This window comes from Ailuropoda melanoleuca, chromosome 1 (genome assembly GCF_002007445.2).
Source record: "Ailuropoda melanoleuca isolate Jingjing chromosome 1, ASM200744v2, whole genome shotgun sequence".
Lineage (NCBI taxonomy): Eukaryota > Metazoa > Chordata > Mammalia > Carnivora > Ursidae > Ailuropoda > Ailuropoda melanoleuca.
This window is the reverse complement of record NC_048218.1, coordinates 48,955,217-48,977,209: the sequence shown is the minus strand read 5'-3', so window position 1 is coordinate 48,977,209 and position 21,993 is coordinate 48,955,217.

Sequence of the window (21,993 nt, the reverse complement as noted above, 5' to 3'; positions counted from 1 at the left end):
TGTAGACAATACCCTGCTTTTAGTGAAAATGATGCATGCAGCCCTGAATGCAAAAATTTATATCTAGCAACAAAGAAAGAAATGCGATATTTCACATTTGAAGCTTTCACATGGTTTTTGTGCTTTGTGTAAGTTCTGAATTCATTATCAAATATATTCTTTCAGAATCAACTCAAAGAGCTGCCAAGGGATAATTTTGGGCAGGGAGAAAACAAAATGAAAACACAGTTGTTTGGAGTTTAAACAATACATCATTTTCAATTAAAACATCTCTAGTAAATTGCAGATTTGGGGGAAAATGATTATATTCTGTGATTGAGCTTCTTACGCCACAGGGCTTTTATGATGAGAAGGGGCATCTACGTAAAATGTAAACGAAGGGTGAAAGTGTATATAATCATACAGTCTTCCATTCTGAGATGTTTCGTGTATGATTCTGTGTGTGTGTGGGGGTGCAGGTGCACATGCGCACGCATACCTGCGTATGTGTGTTTCAGAAGACGTTGTTTAAATTGCCTCTGTAACTTCTCTTATCAACCTATCGGGATCCAATTGTACTAACATTTTGCTCACCTTTCAACTTCTTTAATGTCTCTACGTGGTTTGAAACAACATAAATTTGGCTTCCTCATCAAGAAGCTCGTTTAGCTGCAGCTTGATTGCAAGTAATTTGCCCTAAGTAGCTCCATCTTTTAATTGTCTGTGCCTTTTTCCAACCTATAAACTGTAACTTCAGGCAGGCCATTTTTGTCTTACTATTTCCTCCTTAGAAAAGCATATCTAATAATCCCCATATCCGGTGGCTTCAGGCATCCCTCACTACATGAACAGAAGGAATAGGATTTTCATGCAGTTCTAATTGATTTACAATATAAATCCCACCAATTTTTGGTATCTGGAAAGAGGTAAATCAAATATGATCCACAAAAGTCAATGTTGCATCTTTCGTTATTTCAAGAGGAAGAGATAAGAAGGAAAACGGAATATCAGCCTTTTTTTTTTTTAAAGACTTTATTTATTTATTTGACAGAGAGAGAGAGAGACAGCCAGCGAGAGAGGGAACACAGCAGGGGGAGTGGGAGAGGAAGAAGCAGGCTCCCAGCAGAGCACAGAGCCCAATGCGGGGCTCGATCCCTGAGCTGAAGGCAGCCGCTTAAGGACTGAGCCACCCAGGCGCCTGGGAACATTAGTCTTTATGATCACTAATGACAACTGTAAGAGGACTCTCACTGATAACAGAGAGGTTGTAAAAGGAAGGTTTTTTTTGTTTTTGTTTTTTTGTCTTCAAATACCAGTTTGGATACTCCCTAAATTCTTATTTTATTCTGGGACTAAAGAGAGATATTCAGACCTTGCTGAACTGGCATAATTCTCTAAGGGAGACATAAAACAAGACATCATGACATCTCTGGGTTTTCTTAATCTATGCATAAACACCCTTTTTAGGAAGATCTCACTGAAGCTCTGTGATATAAGATATTGTTTCCAAATCCATTTATTCCTTGCAACTAATCAATTTTACCTAAATTATACCATAAATGTATTAGATAGCCCTACATTCAGGGATGAAGCATTCTAAACATGTAAACTATGTATCTTTCTGATCTGTGCTTTTTAAACTTTATTCCAAAGCTAACTGATAAAGTATAAAATATCCTTCCTATTCTCCTGAACATGTGATGAGAAATTAATGTGTTTTCATTCCCTTATTTGTATTTTTAGTAAACACACACTTTCTTCATCTCTATTTGTTCTCCAACCAAGTGAGCATTTCAATTCATTCTTGCTTTAGAAGCCATACACTGAAGTTTCAAATGTTTTAATTACACAGTTCTTTTAAAAAAGAAATAAATAGCAGACCTGTCTCCAGTGGGAATCTGATTCTAGAAGGATTGAGGATCTAGGGATTAGTGTTTTAACATTTTATTATAAACCTAAGGTCATATAATTGAAGAACATTTTATTAACCATTTCCTACCACATTCTTTTTTTTAATTTTTCTACCACATTCTTTTTTAACTTGAAAGAAATGCCACTGATATAAGAAAAATTCTTCACCTATGTCGAAAGTTCCGGTTTATCATTTTAGTTTAGATACACATCCTTGAATATCAGCTCAGTGAGAGCAAGGCACAGTTTACCTTAAGTCTTTGGTCCTAACTAGCAGACAAAAGACTTGAGAGCTTTATTTTCCTATAGAATGTTTGGAACCCTAAACTTGACAATCTCAGGAACTCTCTTAGTTATAGCATCAGTCTCTTCTACTGGTCCCTGCGGAAATTAAAAAAAAAGAGTACAATTAGCTCTACCATTTGTTTGGATGATTACTGTTTCCAAGACTAGTTTTATTCAGAGTTGAATTCTGAAATATCCTTCTTTTCTAGATTTTTCTCTTTGAGCACACTGCTAGTCTAACTTCTATAAATTTATTTTTTTTCTTTGTAAATTCGAGTATTATAAAAGCAAAGGCCTATGGGGTGGATCAACAGATGGCTTCCACATAGTATACTCAAGGTCAAGTTACTATGTTGTATGACAGTTGTGCAACTGATACCAAAGTCTGTTATATAGAGAAAGTAGATAAAAACTTGAGAGCCCTTCCTTACCATGGTATGCATATGGCATTCTGACCCAAGACATTTGGGCTGTTGGAAACAGTTGTTTTAAATAAATAAGGACTAGGTCCTTACATACATATATGCTCCACAATGTGTAAGAGAAAAAAAAAACCAAAACCAACCAAACAAAAACCTTGTAATGTTATATATGGACATAATCTTTTGCAAAATAGTACATACAATGTTAATTAATTCATTCATTTATTCATGTAACAAAATTTTTGAAGCACCTATTATGTGCCGGGCCCAAAGGATATAGAGGTGAACACAATAGGAAGGTAGTTAGCTTCATGAGACAAGTATTTTCCTGGGAAAGATTGAGACTAATCATTGATTGTGTGATGGTAGCTTCGGGTGGTAGAAGCAGATCCCTTTAGAATGTTTAGTTAGGGCCAGTATCCATAAAAGGCAACATGTAAGTCCAGATTGAGCTGTAAGGATAGCCAGATAAAGAAGACTATTTCAAGCAAAGATTAAGTGTACCCATAGTGCAATTCTGCCCCACGACTGAAGAACTACAGGAGCCACTGTCCCGCACGACCAAAGCTCTCTTCACACCATCTCCCTTTCATGTTACTCCCAGCTGGCTGAGCCTTTTTTGTTCTTTCCCGTTTTTTATCCCACTTTTTTCTCCCTGCTATTCTCTAACCCTTTTTTCCCCTATTTAATCCAAAATTGAATAGGGCAGCAGAAGTTGAGAAGAACAATGATAATATTTATTGTTCTATATTACCCAATCTGCATATAATTAAAAGTGCTTGCTTTTTTATTCCTAATGCCTATAAACTATAAATGTCAGCTCAATGAGACCAAAGACCAAATCTACTGCTCCCTCTGTTTCTCACATTATCTGCAGCCAGGGACCCACAGATGTTATAACACAAAACCCACAAAAGCTTATTTCAGTGAAAAACTGTGTCAGTGAGCAAATAAACGGACTTATGCTATAGTCAAGAAATCACATGGATAAGTTGTTATTAATGCACAAAAAACTTATATGTAGAGTCACTGCCACTTAAAAAATACAAACTATTTTAAATAACTTCATGTTTAGTAGCATCTGATCTCAAATTTACACTTTTATCCACGTAGGTCATCTTTCAAATTTACTGGACAGGTTGAAATGCTTGTAAGACCAATTCTTGGGGGTCCTGAAGTGTTTCACTGGTAAGTCTCCCAACACAGTTATTTTTGGATAAGCGTCAGAAGCTCCGGGTTGTTATCTGACTATTCAAACAACGTAGACAATAGGTGGTGAATGTTGCAGATCTTGTTTCTTATCAACTCTGCATCAAATTAAAATACCAAGAATGCAATAATATTTTTCTCTGAGTCATGTATTTTTCCATTAGTTTAAGGGTCTTTTTTTTTTAATTTTGCAGCTTAAGGTATCCAACAAAAAATATTCTTTGAATCTGTACTTGATTATTAGTCTCACTTACTCTGTGCAACAGCAAGGATCCTGTTTTCTTGGAAATATTTGAGACAGCCTCATGGTGAGTTATAAAGTTATTAATGTTGCTTGATATTTGCTTTGACAGCTGCTCTGTACTCTCTTTAATCATCTTCATCACGGTCTGTACTTCTTTTTTCCCTCCATTTCATTTTTGTCTATGTTGCTTAGAGAGGATGATGCACGCAGAAAACCTGATAAATCCTTTTTCCCTTCACATTCCCCCCCATTTTCCTATTCCACAAATGTCACTTCATTCCTTCAGCCATACATTTAGTCACTCAGTAAATACGCATTCAACACTTACCATAAGCCAGGTCCTGGGTGAGGGGATGATACAGAAGTGTTACATAAAATCATAATTTATGCTTTTAATAGAGGTCTTAAGAGGCTAAGGACAGGGTGGGAGCCTGTAACAAGTCCCATAACACAGAGGCTAAGGATGTGGGTTTCGGAGTCAAGCAGATGCAGATTTGAAAACTAATTTCATGACTTACTAGCTAAGTGACATTTTATGAGCTCATAAGCTACTTAAACCTTTCCAATTTAAGAACAAACTTTAGTTTTCTCATCTGGAAAGTGGGAATAATATTTTCTTTAATGACGATTAAATAAATGTAAGGCCTAGGTCACAGTAAGACTTTTAAAAACAACAATAGCCATTATGGTGAAAGGAGTGGTAATAAGCATGGTAATCATAATAATGACTATGATAAAGTTAATTAAAATAATAAGGGAAGGCACATGATAAATAGAGATTTAGAAATCAGAGAAAACGAACTAGCAGCATGGGGGGAAGCACTGAGACAACTGGCATGAGTCTTCAGAGGAGAAGAAGTTGCGAAATCTGGTATGTAGTCAATTGGAGAGACTGGAAAGAAGTACTTACCTTCGTTGACTAACCTCAGAATAAATGCCCTAGACCAGGAATCTTTCTTACATTAATTCAATAAGATAAGTACTCTCCCCTCCTTAATCACTATTTAAGACACAAAACAAGTCAGAGAAGTTAAGTCCCTTTTTCAGTCACCCAGCTAGGAATGAGGGGAACAAGAACACTCACACAAGATTAGCTTCCCTGTAGGCAATAGGCGTGGCGAGGAGAAAGGCCACTTTGGTTCAGTTTACATTATGTTCTAGTGCACAGTAGAGTCCCCGATGCCTATTAGGTGATGGAATGAATCACTCCAGATTCATGTTTGTTCAACAGTTCATGCTGATTCTTTGTAGGGCTTGAGCCCTGATGATCAAGTTAAAGTCTCTGTGCTTTGCCTGGTATATAGTAGTGTTCTTGAGTTGGGGAATCAGAAATCTAACTGTATTGTTCATAACAGATTGGAAAGGCAGATGCTGGTGGGGAGAAGCAATACAGAAGACTCATCTTTGTATGTAGAAGATAAGAAACGAAGCTTCAGAGTAGGCAGGTAGCAATGGGGAATAGGATTGACTGGACGGGGAGATGTGGGAGAGTGCTGTGTTTTCACCTGGATAACTCAGAGTGACAGTGTTGTTAAAATTATATGTACTTTTGAAAACACACACACACACACACACACACACACACACACAAAAGCAGTGCAGGCAAGAGGAAGAAAGGAAGAGTTATTGGGGGATAGAAAAAAAAATTGGATTTGAACCTGTTGTCTTTTGAATAGCTGGGAAAATATCTAAATATTCAGGAAGGAGTAAGACATGGAGTATCAAAGCTTAAGAGTATTATAGTAAGGTTGTAAATATGACTGAAAGTTTCTAGTATGGAGGTCGTATTTGTAAAGTAGAAATGATGGAATTTCTACAGGGGCTCCCATTTTTATTGTAAAGGCTAATTATTTATTCCTTCAAATTAAGTCAGATCTCAGAAGAGGTATAATTACATGAAAATCTTGGCTAAACTTTGTTCCTTGGTTAAAAACAAGACACTAAATTCAAGTATGCTTGTGAAATGCAAAAACATTTTATTTACTCACAAGCGCTAAAACTCAAGGCTGATCTCATTTAAACAAATAATTAGTTCTGGAAATAATAGTTTAAACAAGCTAATTAATGAACTTCAAAATTTTCCTTTCCTGCTGTGGACTTCAGCTTGTCTTCAGTCTTCTGACTTCACACACACAAAACATCGACTACACTTTGATTTTGCCAATCTGAAAGAGAGGTTACTCTCTCAGTATCATGAATCAAAGCACAAGGGTTCACTGTCTTTGCCATTGCCAGATTTCTCTCTTCCTATAAAGATATGCAAGCCTATAAAGGAAAATTTCTTCTAGCCAGCTCCAGGCTTTGCCCTTTCACAATGTTGTTGGTGAAGGGAATAAACATCTCAACTGAGACAGCATTTTGCCTCTTAGAGAACAGATGTGTTGTTGTTTGCATAGCTTCCAGGGGTTCTGCCAACTAGTGGGCCTTATTATGGAAAATAACACTGGAAGCTCTTTAAAAACACTGTTGCGGGGAGTCAGCCTAGAGCTGCTACACCATGTATAGCAGCTTTTACTGTGTGTAGTTATATTTTAGGAACCATAATTATCCTGGAAACTTAATAGAATCTGTTAAACCGAGCTGTGTTCAAACAGAATTAGGTGAGAGCTTTAGATCTAATAGAGATTTCTAGAGATAATTTTCAGGTATTGAAAATGAATAATTACTAGCTAAATATATCTTTGCAGTCTTCACTGTAATAGTGAGGGGTACATGAAGAAAGTTCTATGGTATGATGTGTGTTAAAAATGGTTATGGAGAAACATTATTATATTTTTTTATAAAGAAAATGACCCGAAAGGGTCTCCTCATTAGTGATTTTAACCTCAACTCCTATATTTTTACTGTCATTAAGCATTTATCCAGAAATTAGGGATTTTAAATTTGTTTCTGTTTTTAGTAAATTACTATTGAAAAATCACCAAAAACAAAACAAAACAAAACAACCGTACAAAAAACACACTTAATGCCTTACGTGAAGTTCCTGGGGACAGTTTAGAAGACACACTCACAACTATTCACAGGAAATCAGAGATCATCAGGACTGAATCTGTGACTTTGATTTAATGCCTCTGGCAAATACTCGAAAGCACAAACACAGGCTTATCCCAAACATGGGGAAACGGGTTCTGCTTATTGGTCCAACACTATAAGACTTTGCAGTTCTCAATGATAACATTGTGCATTATCTTTTCCAGTGTTTTCCTAATTAATGTTCATTGTGCTCCCCAGTAGCTAATTAATCTGAGTAAAAGATAAGCTGCCCTGGGTTTATTTTAACTTTGACAAGCTGACTGACAAGGCTGGAGACACTAGCCAGCATCTCACTTGGTGCCTTAGATTCTATACTGTCCAGACCTCCTTATTTTCTTTCAGGAATGCCTCATCACTTGGCTAGGGTGGTGGCTCTGCCCCAGTGGCTCACTCATTTCTTAGCCTTTTTGAAATTGATGTTCTTCATGCCCATTAGGGATACACATTAAAAGACTGTTCAAGATTAATAGTGAAGGGCTAGAAAGGGTACATAAAAAATAGAGACACTTTTTTTTTTTTTTGCATTACCCTCAGCTTCCAACACGTTCTATCGAATTAACTAAATTTTATGGTCTGTTTTTATTCATTGATAAAAATGCATGGGAAAATACTTCTTGTACTCAATCAATACACAATTTGTTACTACTACTAACAATACTCCCTCTACGACTGTGGGCCAAGAATATAACAAAAACCTCCTGCCCTTAACATCCTCTTGGTAATCACCGTGAGAAGGCCAGTGGATCTGTACTTAATTAGAACCTTCTGTTCTTCTTTACTCTGCCCTCTCCCCAACCCTTGCCCCATGAAGGAGCGCATCTGCGGACAGAGCTGCTTGATATTGCTGGTTCAGTTAGCATTCTGCCAGTGCAGTCATGACTAAAACAACAATAAAATGAACACTGACAACAGCTTCCTCCTAGGATTTTCAATTAAAGATTGTGAGGACAAACTCTTGCAATAATAATTTGACTAATGGAATGTCATCAGAAAGATTAAAAGAGAGAGAGGGAGAGAGAGAGAAACATGAATCAAAATTATTTGGAAAAAAATCAAATAATAGTAAAACAGATGCTTGAAAGAAGTACTGAAAACAAGGACAGCCCCTGAAGGCTGTCTTTCCTCTCTGCCACCTAATTTTGAGAATCATAGCCAGAGTAAAATTTCATATCAGGGAATTTAGAAGTAAATGAGAAATAACTTTATAAGAGATAAGCTTTTCAGAAGGCTTCACTTGGGATGAAAAAGGCCTTTCAACTCAAATACTTGTTATTAAACACAATTGTTGGGATGGTTTACTGGAATGATTCTGTCCAATAGGTCCTAAGATATACTATGTGCCATGAAAACATATTTGTTCAGAGTCCCTTTTATGAAATCATCTTTCCATAGTCCTCTGCCCATGTTCATTTCTGCCAATACACTACGATTTATAAAATATTACCTCACCCACTAATGTGACTGTCAGACTATCAATGCCCACAACCTCAGATAGGATTTGTGTAATATACCCCATGGGGTTTAAGTTAGGTGCATACATCTCAAAATGGTACGCAATACTTATAGTTGTGGTTCTGTTTTTCACCCATAAACTAAAACATTAGAAAATGTAGAAATTCAGGGTAAAAAAACAATTCGCCATTAAATCGGATTGTGGCCAGGGAAAGCCAAGTCATGTGTTTTGATAGAGTGCTTTCATTTCCTTAATGAATTTGTCATGATCCAGCTCAGCTTTTCAGATTTTGAGTCCTCATTTCTTCATGCATACTGAGCATGGGTTGCTTTCATAGTTAGCCTCACATTCACTAAAGTCACAGAGACTGATGTATAAAATCAGAATGCCAGTGTCTCATTTTATGAGAATTCAAACCATCACACAGACTAAAATACTTTCGTCAACATGACTCACATCTATCCTTGAAAGTAGATCCCATTAGAAAGCAAATTACATCCGGAAATTTGCTTGGCGTGCACATTATTAAGTTACACGCTTTTAATACTATTACATCTTAATTCTGGTTTTGAGAAAGCATGCATTGTTTAAGAACATACTCTCTTCTGCTTCAGAAGAGTGTTTGGATGAGGTCTGCCAAAGTTTTTCCAAGTGTCTTTCACAGTTTGTCATGAAAGTTTAGGAACCATTGTTTTTAAGATGACTTCATTGATCTTTTCTCTGATCCAGAATATATTGAATTAACTTTTAGCTCAGAAGACAGTTTTAATCTATTTTCAAATTCTTAGTACATCTTTACGGTAACTCATAGTTAAACCCTCAAACACAAATGATCGTTTTCAATAAGTATATAAGTTCACCTACCTATTGCCTTTTAATAAACACTGTCTTTTAAAAGATACTGGTCTGTGTGCCTTATAAAACAAAAGCTACACCTGTCTTGTTCATTATTATCTTTACAGTGTGAACTTCAATATAGGATCATGATAAGCGCTGAACTGAAATTTGTGAATAAAATAATGTTAGTATTAATTTTAATTTCAGTAGTTACTGAAAACAGCTTTCTTATTTGCCTCATTATTAATTAACACTTACTAAGGTACAAGTATATTTAAATGTGTAAAGGAAAGCAGGCCGTCTTCTAAACGTAGCCTAATATAAACCTCACAAGTTTTGTCACATGTCATATTTGCTTGGAAGTATTTGAAATCCTGTCATTAAGAAAGATAATTATCATCAATAACAACAATTGATGCCAAATTCCATATTAATATTAATTCATTTATCTGAAATTACCTTCTTTCTTTCTTTTTTTTTTTTAATTTTATTTATTTATTTGACAGAGAGAGAGAGCCAGCGAGAGAGGGAACACAGGCAGGGGGTGGTGGGAGAGGAAGAAGCAGGCTCCCAGCGGAGGAGCCTGATGTGGGACTTGATCCCAGGACCCTGGGATCACACCCTGAGCCAAAGGCAGATGCTTAACGACTGAGCCACCCAGGCGCCCCCTCTGAAATTACTTTCTGAAATAGTTATGCTTCTTGAATGTAAGAATGTTTCTTGAATGTAAGCTTCTTGAATGTAAGAATGATGATTTTATTTTTTAATTTTTTAGAGGTTCCGTAGTTACAAATGTAGTACTAGGGATACAGGGTATTGCAAATAATATTTTCTTTTTTAACTGAATCTTTTATATTTTATTTATTTTTTAAAAGATTTTTAAAAACGTATTCATTTGAGGGAGAGAGAGAGACAGAGACAGAGAGAGAACAAGAAGGGGGGGAGGCAGAGGGAGAGGAAGAAGCCTGCTTCCCGCTGACCAGGGAGCCTGACGAGGGGCTTGATCCCAGGACCTAGAGATCATGACCTGAGCTGAAGGCAGCCACTTAACCACCTGAGCCACTCTGGCGCCCCTGAATCTTTTATTTTTGACATAGAATTTGTCCAGTGGGTTTCTCAGTGAGTCCCCTGTGATAGTAAGAGTGGTTGGGTAAATCTGTTTCTATGTCGTATTTCAGGGAAACCGTATCACCCAATGTGAGAATACAACTGCAGACTAAACATTGGGAGATGCTCATTCTAATCTGTTTTGAATTCTGTCTGGCTTGGGTCTACTCCATTAACTTCACACTACTCCACACCTTAGAAAGCACTTGGAACTTTACATATGTGTATGTAGAATATTGGGTGTATTATACATTTTTTTGGTTTCAAGTTTTTATTTAAATTCTAGCTAATTAACATATAGGGTTATATTGGTTTCAGGAGTAGAATTTGGTGACTTATCATTTGCATTTTTTAAAAGGTTTTATTTATTTATTTATTTGACACAGAGAGAGAGAGAGAGAGAGCGCACAAGCAGGGGAGCAGCAGGCAGAGGGAGAGGGAGAAGCAGGCTTCCTGCTGAGTAGGGAGCAGGATGTGGGACTCGATCCCAGGACCCTGGGATCATGACCTGAGCCAAAGGCAGACATTTGACTGACTGAGCCACCCAGACACCCCTCATCACTTGCATTTTGGATAAATTTTTTGCATTTTCTCTCTGTCTTATGTGTCCTTCCTCATCCCATCACTATAATATGAATGAATAAAGGGAAAATAAAGGTGTAGTAAATGTCTAATCTTTCGCAAAGTGAAGGGCAGAAGGCTGATGGTGGCAGAAGACTAAAATGTATCTTAACATTTTCAACCAAGGAGTAGTTTTCCATATTTTCCAATGTTTTCAAATTGCAGCTCTATTCAATATTCAGAATTAAGAATTGAATGTTATTCTTTCAGGAAACTTTTTAATCAAAGGCATAAAAAATGGATCAATATTCAAAGGGCAGGTCTGGTTGCTAATTGATCATCTTCACAAACATTAATTACATATTCTATTCAATAGATATGATTCCTTCATGAATATACCTGATAGCAACTGGTTCCACATATATGAATCATGTTTTAATTGGTTAATTTTAATGTCATGAGAAATACATTCATTTATTCTGAAACAAATGCCTGCTTCTAAGTAAAGTCTCTTTGTAGACGATGTTATTTGCTATTGATAGCCAGGCTTTGCTACTGATTGTACTCAGACTTTTGGACAACATAGGCTACCAAGCCATGTATAGAATTTAGATACTTCCTTTGCTGCAATTACTGCCATCTATACTTTAGGCATTATTACATCTTCCTGTGGTAAGTTTCTTGAAAATTCTTCCAGTCTCTTGGATGAAAGCATTGGAATGTATGTATTGCCTTACTATTTTTTCCTTGATAATACATTGAACTTTTTTGTCTGATATTATTTTACTGGTTCTTTTAATGATGCATTCATCTCTATTTCAAGTAGTAGCTTAGCAAAATAAAGCCACCAAGGACTCGATATTAAAAACCAAAGTCAAAACTGAAGTGGAATGAAACGATGTAGGGTATGAATGAAGATATATTTGCATCCCGAATCAAAGCTTTGACCTCTAGGGTAAAAATACAAAATACTCCAGTTGCTATAAAAATACATAATGAACTAGTTTTTTTTTTTAACAGTGTAGAGGAAGGAATTGAGCTAAGATTGAGATAAGGTAAATACATTTAAGCCTGAAATAACAAAATTATATCTATCTACCTAGCTATCTATTTATATATCCATCTATGCACACACACACAAGTTTATGCATGTACATGTTTGTATATGTATACACACACACACACACAAATATTTCTTTTTGCCATAGCATATCTTTGTGTTTTATACAGAATAAATGAGGTCACCCACACTGAGGTTCAGTCATAACATGTTAGAAACTTTCATTTTTTATAATTAAGAGGAATGAAGATCTATTTGGTTTTAGGAGTTTTAAGGGATTGTGATAAGGAGATTATGTTTCTTTAATATTTTACTCATGAATTATAGTCAGAAATATATTTGGGAGTCTAAATTCTATGTAGATGTCAGATTAAGACTTCTGGCAACTGATTGTTCTCTGAAGGCAGGAATTCATGTGTGTAACCTGTGTTATTCCAAATTCATCTGCATTTATTTTTTATGATGGTTGTGTGTGCAGTATGTATTAACTGAATATATAATAATCTCCCTTTCCTATTACCTTTCTTTCTACATGGATGCATGGAGGTCTACTTCCTGTCAGGAGTGATTTTGATGTTTTTTCAAGAACCAAACTGGTGTCTAGAAATGCAGCATCCAGAAAATATCCTCTAACTCATATGTATCAGACTCATCAGGGATGAAAAAAGACATAAACAGATTTGTTCATTATTTTCCTAACTAGAATGGTTACAGATGACTCCTCAGACAAACATGGTTATGCCCAGGATCAGTTTAATCTTCCTTCTGATTTCAGCAAATGATCTGTGAAAAGCCATAGAGATGAATATTTTTATAGAACTATGCAAATCATAAAATTATATATGTGTGTATTTCACATTAAAATTAATGCTCATAAAGAAATCTTTTTGTAATTCAACAAATCATAATTAAAGGATATAGTTTGTCCCAAGAGAATAATTCCCTATAAATCAGTTCACATAAAGGAACATTCAGGAAGCATATTTTAAACTTAACTAATAATGACCAATTTTAGAAGAATGCACTTAAAGGAAGTAAAAACTAATAATTAACATGCAGATAATAAATAACACTGTAATGATATTCTGACTCTTGTATATAACAATTTGTGGAGATTTTGGTCATTTCCTTCCTTCCTTCCTTCCTTCCTTCCTTCCTTCCTTCCTTCCTTCCTTCCTTTTCTCCTCCTTCTCATTATTTTTTAAGTCCTGTTACATAACATTACAATTATAAAAGAAGTCTTTAGGAAACTACATGGATATTTTCCATTTCATCATGAGATTTCTTCTAAATCCCATTAATATACAGTATTGAAACTTGGAATTAACTGAAATACACATGCCAGAAAAGTAATGGTTCCATGCGTAAGACCTGAAATCATAAAAATCCTGGAGGAAGACACTGGGAAAAAGTTCCTTGAAACCAGTCTTGGCAATAATTTTTTGAATTCAACATCAAAAGTAAAGATAACATATTAAAAAAAATAAAGAAGTAGGACTACATCAAACTCAGAAGCTTCTGCACAGTAAAGGAAACCATTAAAATGAAAAGGCAATATGGAATGGAGAAAATATTTGCAAACCATCCATTTGATGGGTTAATATCCAACATGTATGAAGAACTCACACAACTCAATAGCCAAAAAATCCCCAATCAGATTATAAAATGAGCAGAGACATTTTTCCAAGAAGACAAACTAATGGCCAACAGGAACATAAAAAGATGCTCAACATCACTAATCATCAGAGAAATACAAATCAAAGCCACAATGAGATACCACCTCACACATGTTAGAACTGCCATTTTCAAATGATAAAAGATAACAAATGCTGATGAGGATGTGGAGAAAAGGAAACTCTGTGCACTGTTGGTGAGAAAGTAAATTGGTGCAGCCCCCATGGAAACCATGTGGAGACTCCTCAAAAAATTAAAAATAGGACTGTCATATAATCCAGAAATCCCACTTCTGAATATATATCCAAAGGAAATGAATCAGGATCTTGAAGAGATATCTTTATCCCCTGAAAATTGCAGCATTTTTCACAATAGCCAAGATCTGGAAACAACCTGTATCCATCTATGGATGAATGGATAAAAAAGATGTGGTGTATTTTATAATGGGACATTATTCAACCATAAGAAAGAAGGAAATCTCGCCATTTGTGACAACATGGATGGACCGTGAGGACACTACACTAAGTGAAATAAGTCAGACAGAGAAAGACAAATACTATACGGTATCACTTACAGGTGTAGTCAAACTTATAGAAACAGAGGGAAAAAGTGGTTGCTAGGGGCTAGGAGTAGGTGAAATAGGGAGAGTTTGGTAAAAAGGTACAGACTTTCAGCTATAAAATGAATAAGATCTCATGACCTAATGTATAACATAGTGACCATAGTTGATAACACTGTATTTTATAATTGAAATTTGCAGAGTTTTCACCCCCCCAAAAAAACCACAAAAATCACAAAGCAAAAGCAGAAACAAAACAAACCTGATAAATATGATGGATGTGTTAATTACCTTGAGGGGGAAATCTTTTAACAATGTATACATTAATCTGATTGTCACAATGCATACTTTAAATATCTGACAACTGTATGTGTCAATTAGACCTCAATAAAGCTGAAAAAAAGAAAAATACTATAGATCAGCCCATTTGAAGAAACTTTCCCATTGGTTGGATAAAGCAATCTTCAAATGAGTTGAATAACTTCTCTGAAATGTAAAAAAAAACTTAAGGAACAAGCAAAATCAAATATTAACTTGCTTTAATATCTGATTATTTTGATGTGAGTATTAAACCACTTGTTAATGAAGGAATGTGTTGAAGGAAACGTAAAAATTTGGGATTCAAAGAGTACAGGAAAGTAGGCAGTTGTAATGGAACTATTGTAAGGAATATGAATATTTGCTTTGTTTGTTTAAACTCACAGGAAACAATCCAATAATTTTGAGTGGGGTAATTTCCTCAAATACTAAATTCTACAAAATTCTTTTGTAAATATGCATATATATTCTTAGTCTCCACATGGGAGAAGTCATATCCACTCACTTTAAATTTTATTTTTCTCATTCTTTTGCCTCCATTCAGTTTAAATATTTTCAAGCAGAAATGATATTTGTTATTTTATCATGCATATTTTTTAAATGTTAGTATTAGAATTGCTATTTATTCATTAAATATGCATATTTTATACAAACTTTACCACCATAATTCGATGTGGCAAAAGCAAATCTATAAAAGAACAATTATCATTTCTAATAAATGCTCTCTGACATTACAGCAAGTCAATGAAATTCACTTCAGCAAACATTTAATGAACACTTTCTATGTATGTGCTAGGCATTGAGGTTGTAAAGATAAAAAAGGCATACTTTCCTTTCTATGTTCTAGCCTAAAGGAGAGGCTCAAAATCTTTGGATAAAAAAAAAGGCTCAAGGGGAAAATGAAGAATAAGAACAGAACAACTGACACTTTCATCAATTAGACCTTGGAACAATCTACCAAACCGTGGATCTCTGTAAAGGCTGCTGATTTTTTACACAGTTTGGACAGGACAAGCTACATAATCTGCAAGGGAAGTGTACTATAAAAATGGTGATCATTTGTTGAATAATTATCATGAACTTTAAGATGGCAACAAAGAGCATTAACCAAGTGTGGGCCCTTCTAAGCAAGTGGCCCCAGGTGACTCTACATATCACATGCCCATGAAGTCAGCCCTGAGGTTAGATCTGCTCTCACTAATTCTTTAGTTCCTATTAGGATAAATTCAATGCCTGAAGCATTAATTTGATAAAAATGGTAGGTGTCTCTGGTGTCCAAGGAGCATAGATAAGGCCAGCATGGTTTTCTGTCAGTCTTTTAGCTATATGTGGCATTGCCCAGAAAAAAAATATGAAGTAAAAATGAAAACTCACAGTTGCCTTCTATTTTACTTTTTGTAGAGCTTCATTCGACATAGAGATCTAAGAATAACTCAGGTGTTTATTTTCACTTTATCATTCTGTCATTTGATAAAGGGTAAAGTATAGCATGCTAACCTGTATTGAGAAATAACATTGGGATACCAAAGAGGATTTCGGATATCCTTCACACAGCTTACATGCTGTCAAGTAGCAAGTAAGTCCTGTCAGTAGCAACACTAACAGGTAAAATGTTACTGAAAAAACAAAGGTGCTTCTGAATTTTCCTATACATAAAAAATATTATGTATGACTATATGTTATCATCATTCAATAGAGTCATCTGATTATATCATAACAATGAAATATTACTTTTACACTTGCTTGCAACCAAGATTTCCTCATAGCTATTAAAAGAGTGAGGTCGTTCCCTGACCTGGTGATTTTTGATGCATATTTCTATGTCTACATATGTATACTTAGGGTTATACCAGATATCTACATTCATGGTGGATATTAAAATATCCAAGCTCATATGCCCTGTTGGTTTTATGTCTTAGGGATGACTGTAAAATTCAAAAAAGTGAAACAATTTAGTAAGACAAGTGAAATGCTGTTTAGCATCGGTATTGATTGTATGGATTCCACAATGAGAAAGTTTCTTAGATTCTAGTAAGTAAAATAAGTTGGTATTTAGTTACTAATGCATTTTTGAATTTAAAGAAGTGCTCGTAGAAATCATTTTATATAAATCATATTTAAAGGCTAATGATTTGTGAAGTCATAAAATATAATTCACTCATAAATTTACATGTATTTGAATTTAAGCACATGCATCCACAACCAGGGTCATATGCATATAAAATAATAATTAATAAATACATTTTATTATAAGACTGCATAATTTACTTAATTACTGGAACAAGTAAAGTTTCCACTTCAATGTCAAAAATGTACTGCAAAGCACAATAAAGTATAACACATTGTAGATAAATTTCCTCCATATTGAATACTTTGAGTTTTATTGTGACCTATCTTCCCAAAATCTATTGGGAGTTGTGTAAATACACAATTTATGGCTGGGAGATAAAATGTGGATTAAAAATACCATTTTCTAATAATGTAATTTGAAATTTGGCATGTAATTTACACACACACCAAACATTTAAACCTGGTGTATAATGCATGTGGTGCACTGACATTACTAAATGTAATCTTTCTGAAGACAGGGGTGCCCTTTCTAGTGTTGGAAATATATATGCACATGTGTGCACACACCAACACACACACACACACACACACACACACACGTGCCTAACCAGATCTGATTAAACTCTAAATAGTCACTTAGTCTCTTGTGTCGCTTACTGAGAATAAACCATCTCTTCGCATATAATAAAAGCAATCAGATTTTGATCAGTTTTCTTAAGCCACTGTCCCATTTCATTCCCCTTTGCCTGGTTCTGATCAGAAGGAAATTTGTTTCATAATCTTTACTACAAAACAAAGTGAAAGGGGTGCCTGTGTGGCTCAGTAGGTTAAACATCTGCCTTCAGCTCAGATCATGATCTTGGGGTCCTGAGATCAAACCCCACATAGGGCACCCTGCTCAGCAGGGAGTCTGCTTCTTCCTTTCCCTCTGGCCCCACCCCCATTCATGCTGGCTCTTTCTCTCTCAAATAAATAAATAAAATCTTAAAAAAAAGAAACAAAGTTAAAGAAATGAATGAAGGAAACAGTATTTCATAATAATCAGTCTATGAAACTAATGCCATAAGTGAAAACCCTGGTGAACTCCTTTCTCCATCTTCTCCTGAGTTAGCAGGAAAGTGAGGATGACCCACTAAGACAATGAGAGCTTTTTCCCTAGGGTCAGGAACATGACAGGGCTAATCCACTCTCACTACTGTTGTTCAACTAGAAGTCCAAGCAACCCTCAGCAATCAGACAACAAAAAGAAATAAAAGTTATTCAAATTGGCAAAGAAGAGGTCAAACTCTCACTCTTTGCAGACGACATGATACTTTATGTAGAAAACCCAAAAGACTCCACCCCAAAATTTCTAGAATTCATACAGGATGTAAAATCAACACACAGAAATCAGTTGCGTTTCTATACACTAACAATGAGACAGAAGAAAGAGAAATTAAGGAATTGATCCCATTTACAACTGCACCAAAACCCATAATATACTTAGGAATATACCTAACCAAAGAGGTGAAGGAGCTGTACTTTAAAAACTACAGAACACTTATGAAAGAAATAGAGGAAGACACAAGAAAGTGGAAAAAAATTCCAAGCTCATGGATTGGAAGAACTAATATTAAAATGTCTAGGCTACCCAGAGCAATCTACACATTCAATGCAATCCTTATCAAAATACCATCAATATTTTTCACAGAGCTGGAACAAATAATCCTAAAATTTGTATGGAATCAGAAAAGACCCCAAATCACCAATGGAATATTGAAAATGAAAACCAAAGCTGGTGGCATCACAATTCTAGACTTCAAGGTATATTACAAAGCTATAATCATCAAGACAGTATGGTACTGGCAGAAAAACAGACACATAATCAATGGAACAGAATAGAGAGCCCACATATGGACCCTCAACTCTATGGTCAACTAATCTTTGACAAAGCAGGAAAAATATCCAATGGATAAAAGACAAATCAAAATCACAAGATACTACCTCACACCAGTCAGAATGGCTAAAATTAACAAGTCAGGAAACAACAAATGTTGGTGAGGATGTGGAGAAAGGGAAACTCTCTTACATTGTTGGTAGGAATGCAAGCTGGTAGAGCCACTGTGGAAAACAGTATGGAGGTTCCTCAAGAAGTTAAAAATAGAGCTACCCTACCACCCAGCAATTGCACTACTAGGTATTTACCCCAAAGATACAAATGTACTTATCTGAACGGGTGTCTGCACCCCAATGTTTATAGCATCAATGTCCACAATGGTCAAACTGTGGAAAGAGCCCAGATGTACATTGACAGATGGATTGATAAAGAAGATGTGGTATATATCTACAATGCAATACTACTCAGCCATCAGAAAGGATGAAATCTTACCATTTATATTGATGTGGATGGAACTGGAGGGTATTATGCTGAGCAAAATAAGTCAATCAGAGAAAAACAATTTTCATATGGATTCACTCATATGAGGAATATAAGAAACAGTGCAGAGGATCACAGGGGAAGGGAGGGAAAAATTCAGAGATGGAGACAAACATGGGAGACTCTTAAATATATGAAACCAAGTGCTGCTAGAGGGGAGGTGGGTGGGGGGATGGGAGAACTGGGTGATGGGCATTAAGTAGGGCATGTGAAGAGCACCAGGTGTTATGTGCAACTGATGATTAACTGAACTCTACATCTGGAACTAATGATGTATTAAATGTTGGATAATTTAATTTAAATTAAAAAAAGAGACAATGGCAAAAGGAGCAAACTATGAATCATTTTGTATCATAGTGTACATAATTTGACATAACATCAGGAAAGAGAGACTATGCAAAAATTGGGCTACTGAAACCAAATATTAGCTAAACAACCACAACCACAAATACAATGAATTCTGCCTCATTTTATTTTGAGTTCAAATTTATTACATTTAGGACAACATATTTTGAAATATATTTCACTAGTAAAAAATATTGAGCCTTTTAAAACAGACAAAGTGTTATCCTATTTAGATAGAAAATTTCTAGAAATAAACTGCCTGTGAAAATATCTACTTTATGCTTTAGAAATGAGTGTACTTATATCATGTTAGTATTAAATTTTATAACTATCCTGTCTACTAACATGCTTTACATTTCACAGGCATAACGTTTTGTTTTAGGACTTCATTTCCATTATTTGTTGTGCTAACTAAATGCCAAAATGAAAATATGAATAATTGCATTTTGGGTTACAGTTAAATCTTATGCATTTAAATTTTTTTAAGTACTTTGAGTTATTACATTTTTGTATTCCTAAACAATTTTAAATGTATTTATTTATAATGTTATTACATTGCTTTTAACATTCTTTAAGCATAAATTTGATTAATAAGTGCATATATGCAATATAGATTTATATATGCACATATACAGACACACATAGTTTTCTTTCAAAGCCACTCTACATATAATGACCATATAGAGTCCATGTTTCTTTTAATGAATTAGAATATGGGGAGGCAAATTAGTGTTGCAATTGTAGTGGCATTCTTCATTCCTCTCTGCTTAATAAATGAATACACTGACATTATTGAGATAATCCCTAACTTAAAAGGCAGTTACCATCTCCCACTAAAGAGATTAAAAAAATAAGATTTTTATTTTCATTTTTTTTTTATTTTTGCAGCTAGAAAATGAGCATATCAGAGGCTCCTCAATCCGATTGCCCACCCCAGAAACTGAATTAGAAGACCATGAAGATCCATTTAGGCAACGAGTAGCAGCAATACTTTCATATACAATTAGTTTTCAGAGGAACCAGTGACATTGTCTCTAGGAGCAGCTTCTAGTGCCAATGTGAGTGATATTACAGGGCAAGCTATAATAACTCTCCCCAGGTGCATTGGCAGAAAGACCCTCACTGAACAAGTCTGAATGATTTGGGGCATAGCTCCTGGCTACATGGCTTCCAAACCTGATTTTCTAGTCTTTTAAGAATTAAGTGTCTTTCTCACTATCATTTTAATAAACAAAAATCTTGCTTACAACTGGGTTACTTTCATTTGCTTTTAAATGAAAAAAACCTCACTGATTCAAAAATTGCTACTGGTGGTGATTATAATAACGATCATCAGGGATTGGAGGGAATTTCCACTTGGTTGGAGATAGAAAGTAAACAGCTAGCTAGTATTAAGGGACAAGGTTCTGAACATGGAACATTACAAATGCCATAAAAAAAATGTGAGGACTGTGGCTCCTTTTAGCGATATTGAACAACTTAAGAGAAGGAGGATGAGAGAAACAGTTTACAAATTAAAGTATGAAAGAGAAGGCAGAAACTTTCACTATTGTGTGGAAAAAATAATCTTGTTTTTTGCAACTCTAAGTTTCTAATAATTACAAAAGCAAAAGGAAAAACAAATTTTATCATGGACTGTGGGATCACCATGGCAACATTATTCTGGAATCTCCACCCAAACTCCTAAAAACCAAAGAGATCAATCTGGCTAGCAAAGGAAATATTCCACACATGATATCTTCAATGAAAACTATGAAACAACATATCTCCATGAACCTCAGGATGTGGAGAGAGGGGCTGTATGACCAAACCACCAATAGCAAGACCAACACAAAATAAGCAGTCTGTTGGAAGGATAGTAGGAATGAAAGGGTAGCTGATCTGAACTCTGAGCTGTGGAACTCTATAATTGCCAAAAAGAAAAAAATAAAATAAAACCCCAAATGAAAAAAAAAAAATCAACTTCAAGTAGAAACCTGATTGATTGAGTCCAATGGAGTTAAGCAAAGCTGGGATATTTTCTCTTAAACTGTATTTGTAAGTAATGACAAAACAAACAAACAAACAACACCTTAACTATTTAACATAAGAAGATCAAATAGTACTGTGGTTTTCAGAAATATCCAAAAAAATACTCCCTCCCATAAGGACTGAGATTAATTGAGGGGAAATTGAAAGAACCAAGTTGAGCAGAGCAAAAACACTATAGGTAAGAGAGAGAGTAGGTTCAGATTTTAAGGGATGAGGAGCCCAGGAGAGTGAAATCCAGTAATTACTGTAACAGTAAGATAAAATATCTGAAAGTAGGAGAAATGATTTGGAAAAGAAGGACGGAATGACTCTGGGAATCACAGATCTGGAGGCAGGGAAATGTTCCGAATGTGACTTAGCTGTGAGACAAAGAAAAGGTCACAAAAAGATTTAGTGTTTTGCATTCCTCACTGTGACAACCTCAGAGAAGATATAAATCTGTGAAGTTGTAAAAGGTTCTCTGGCCCACTCCCATCTTT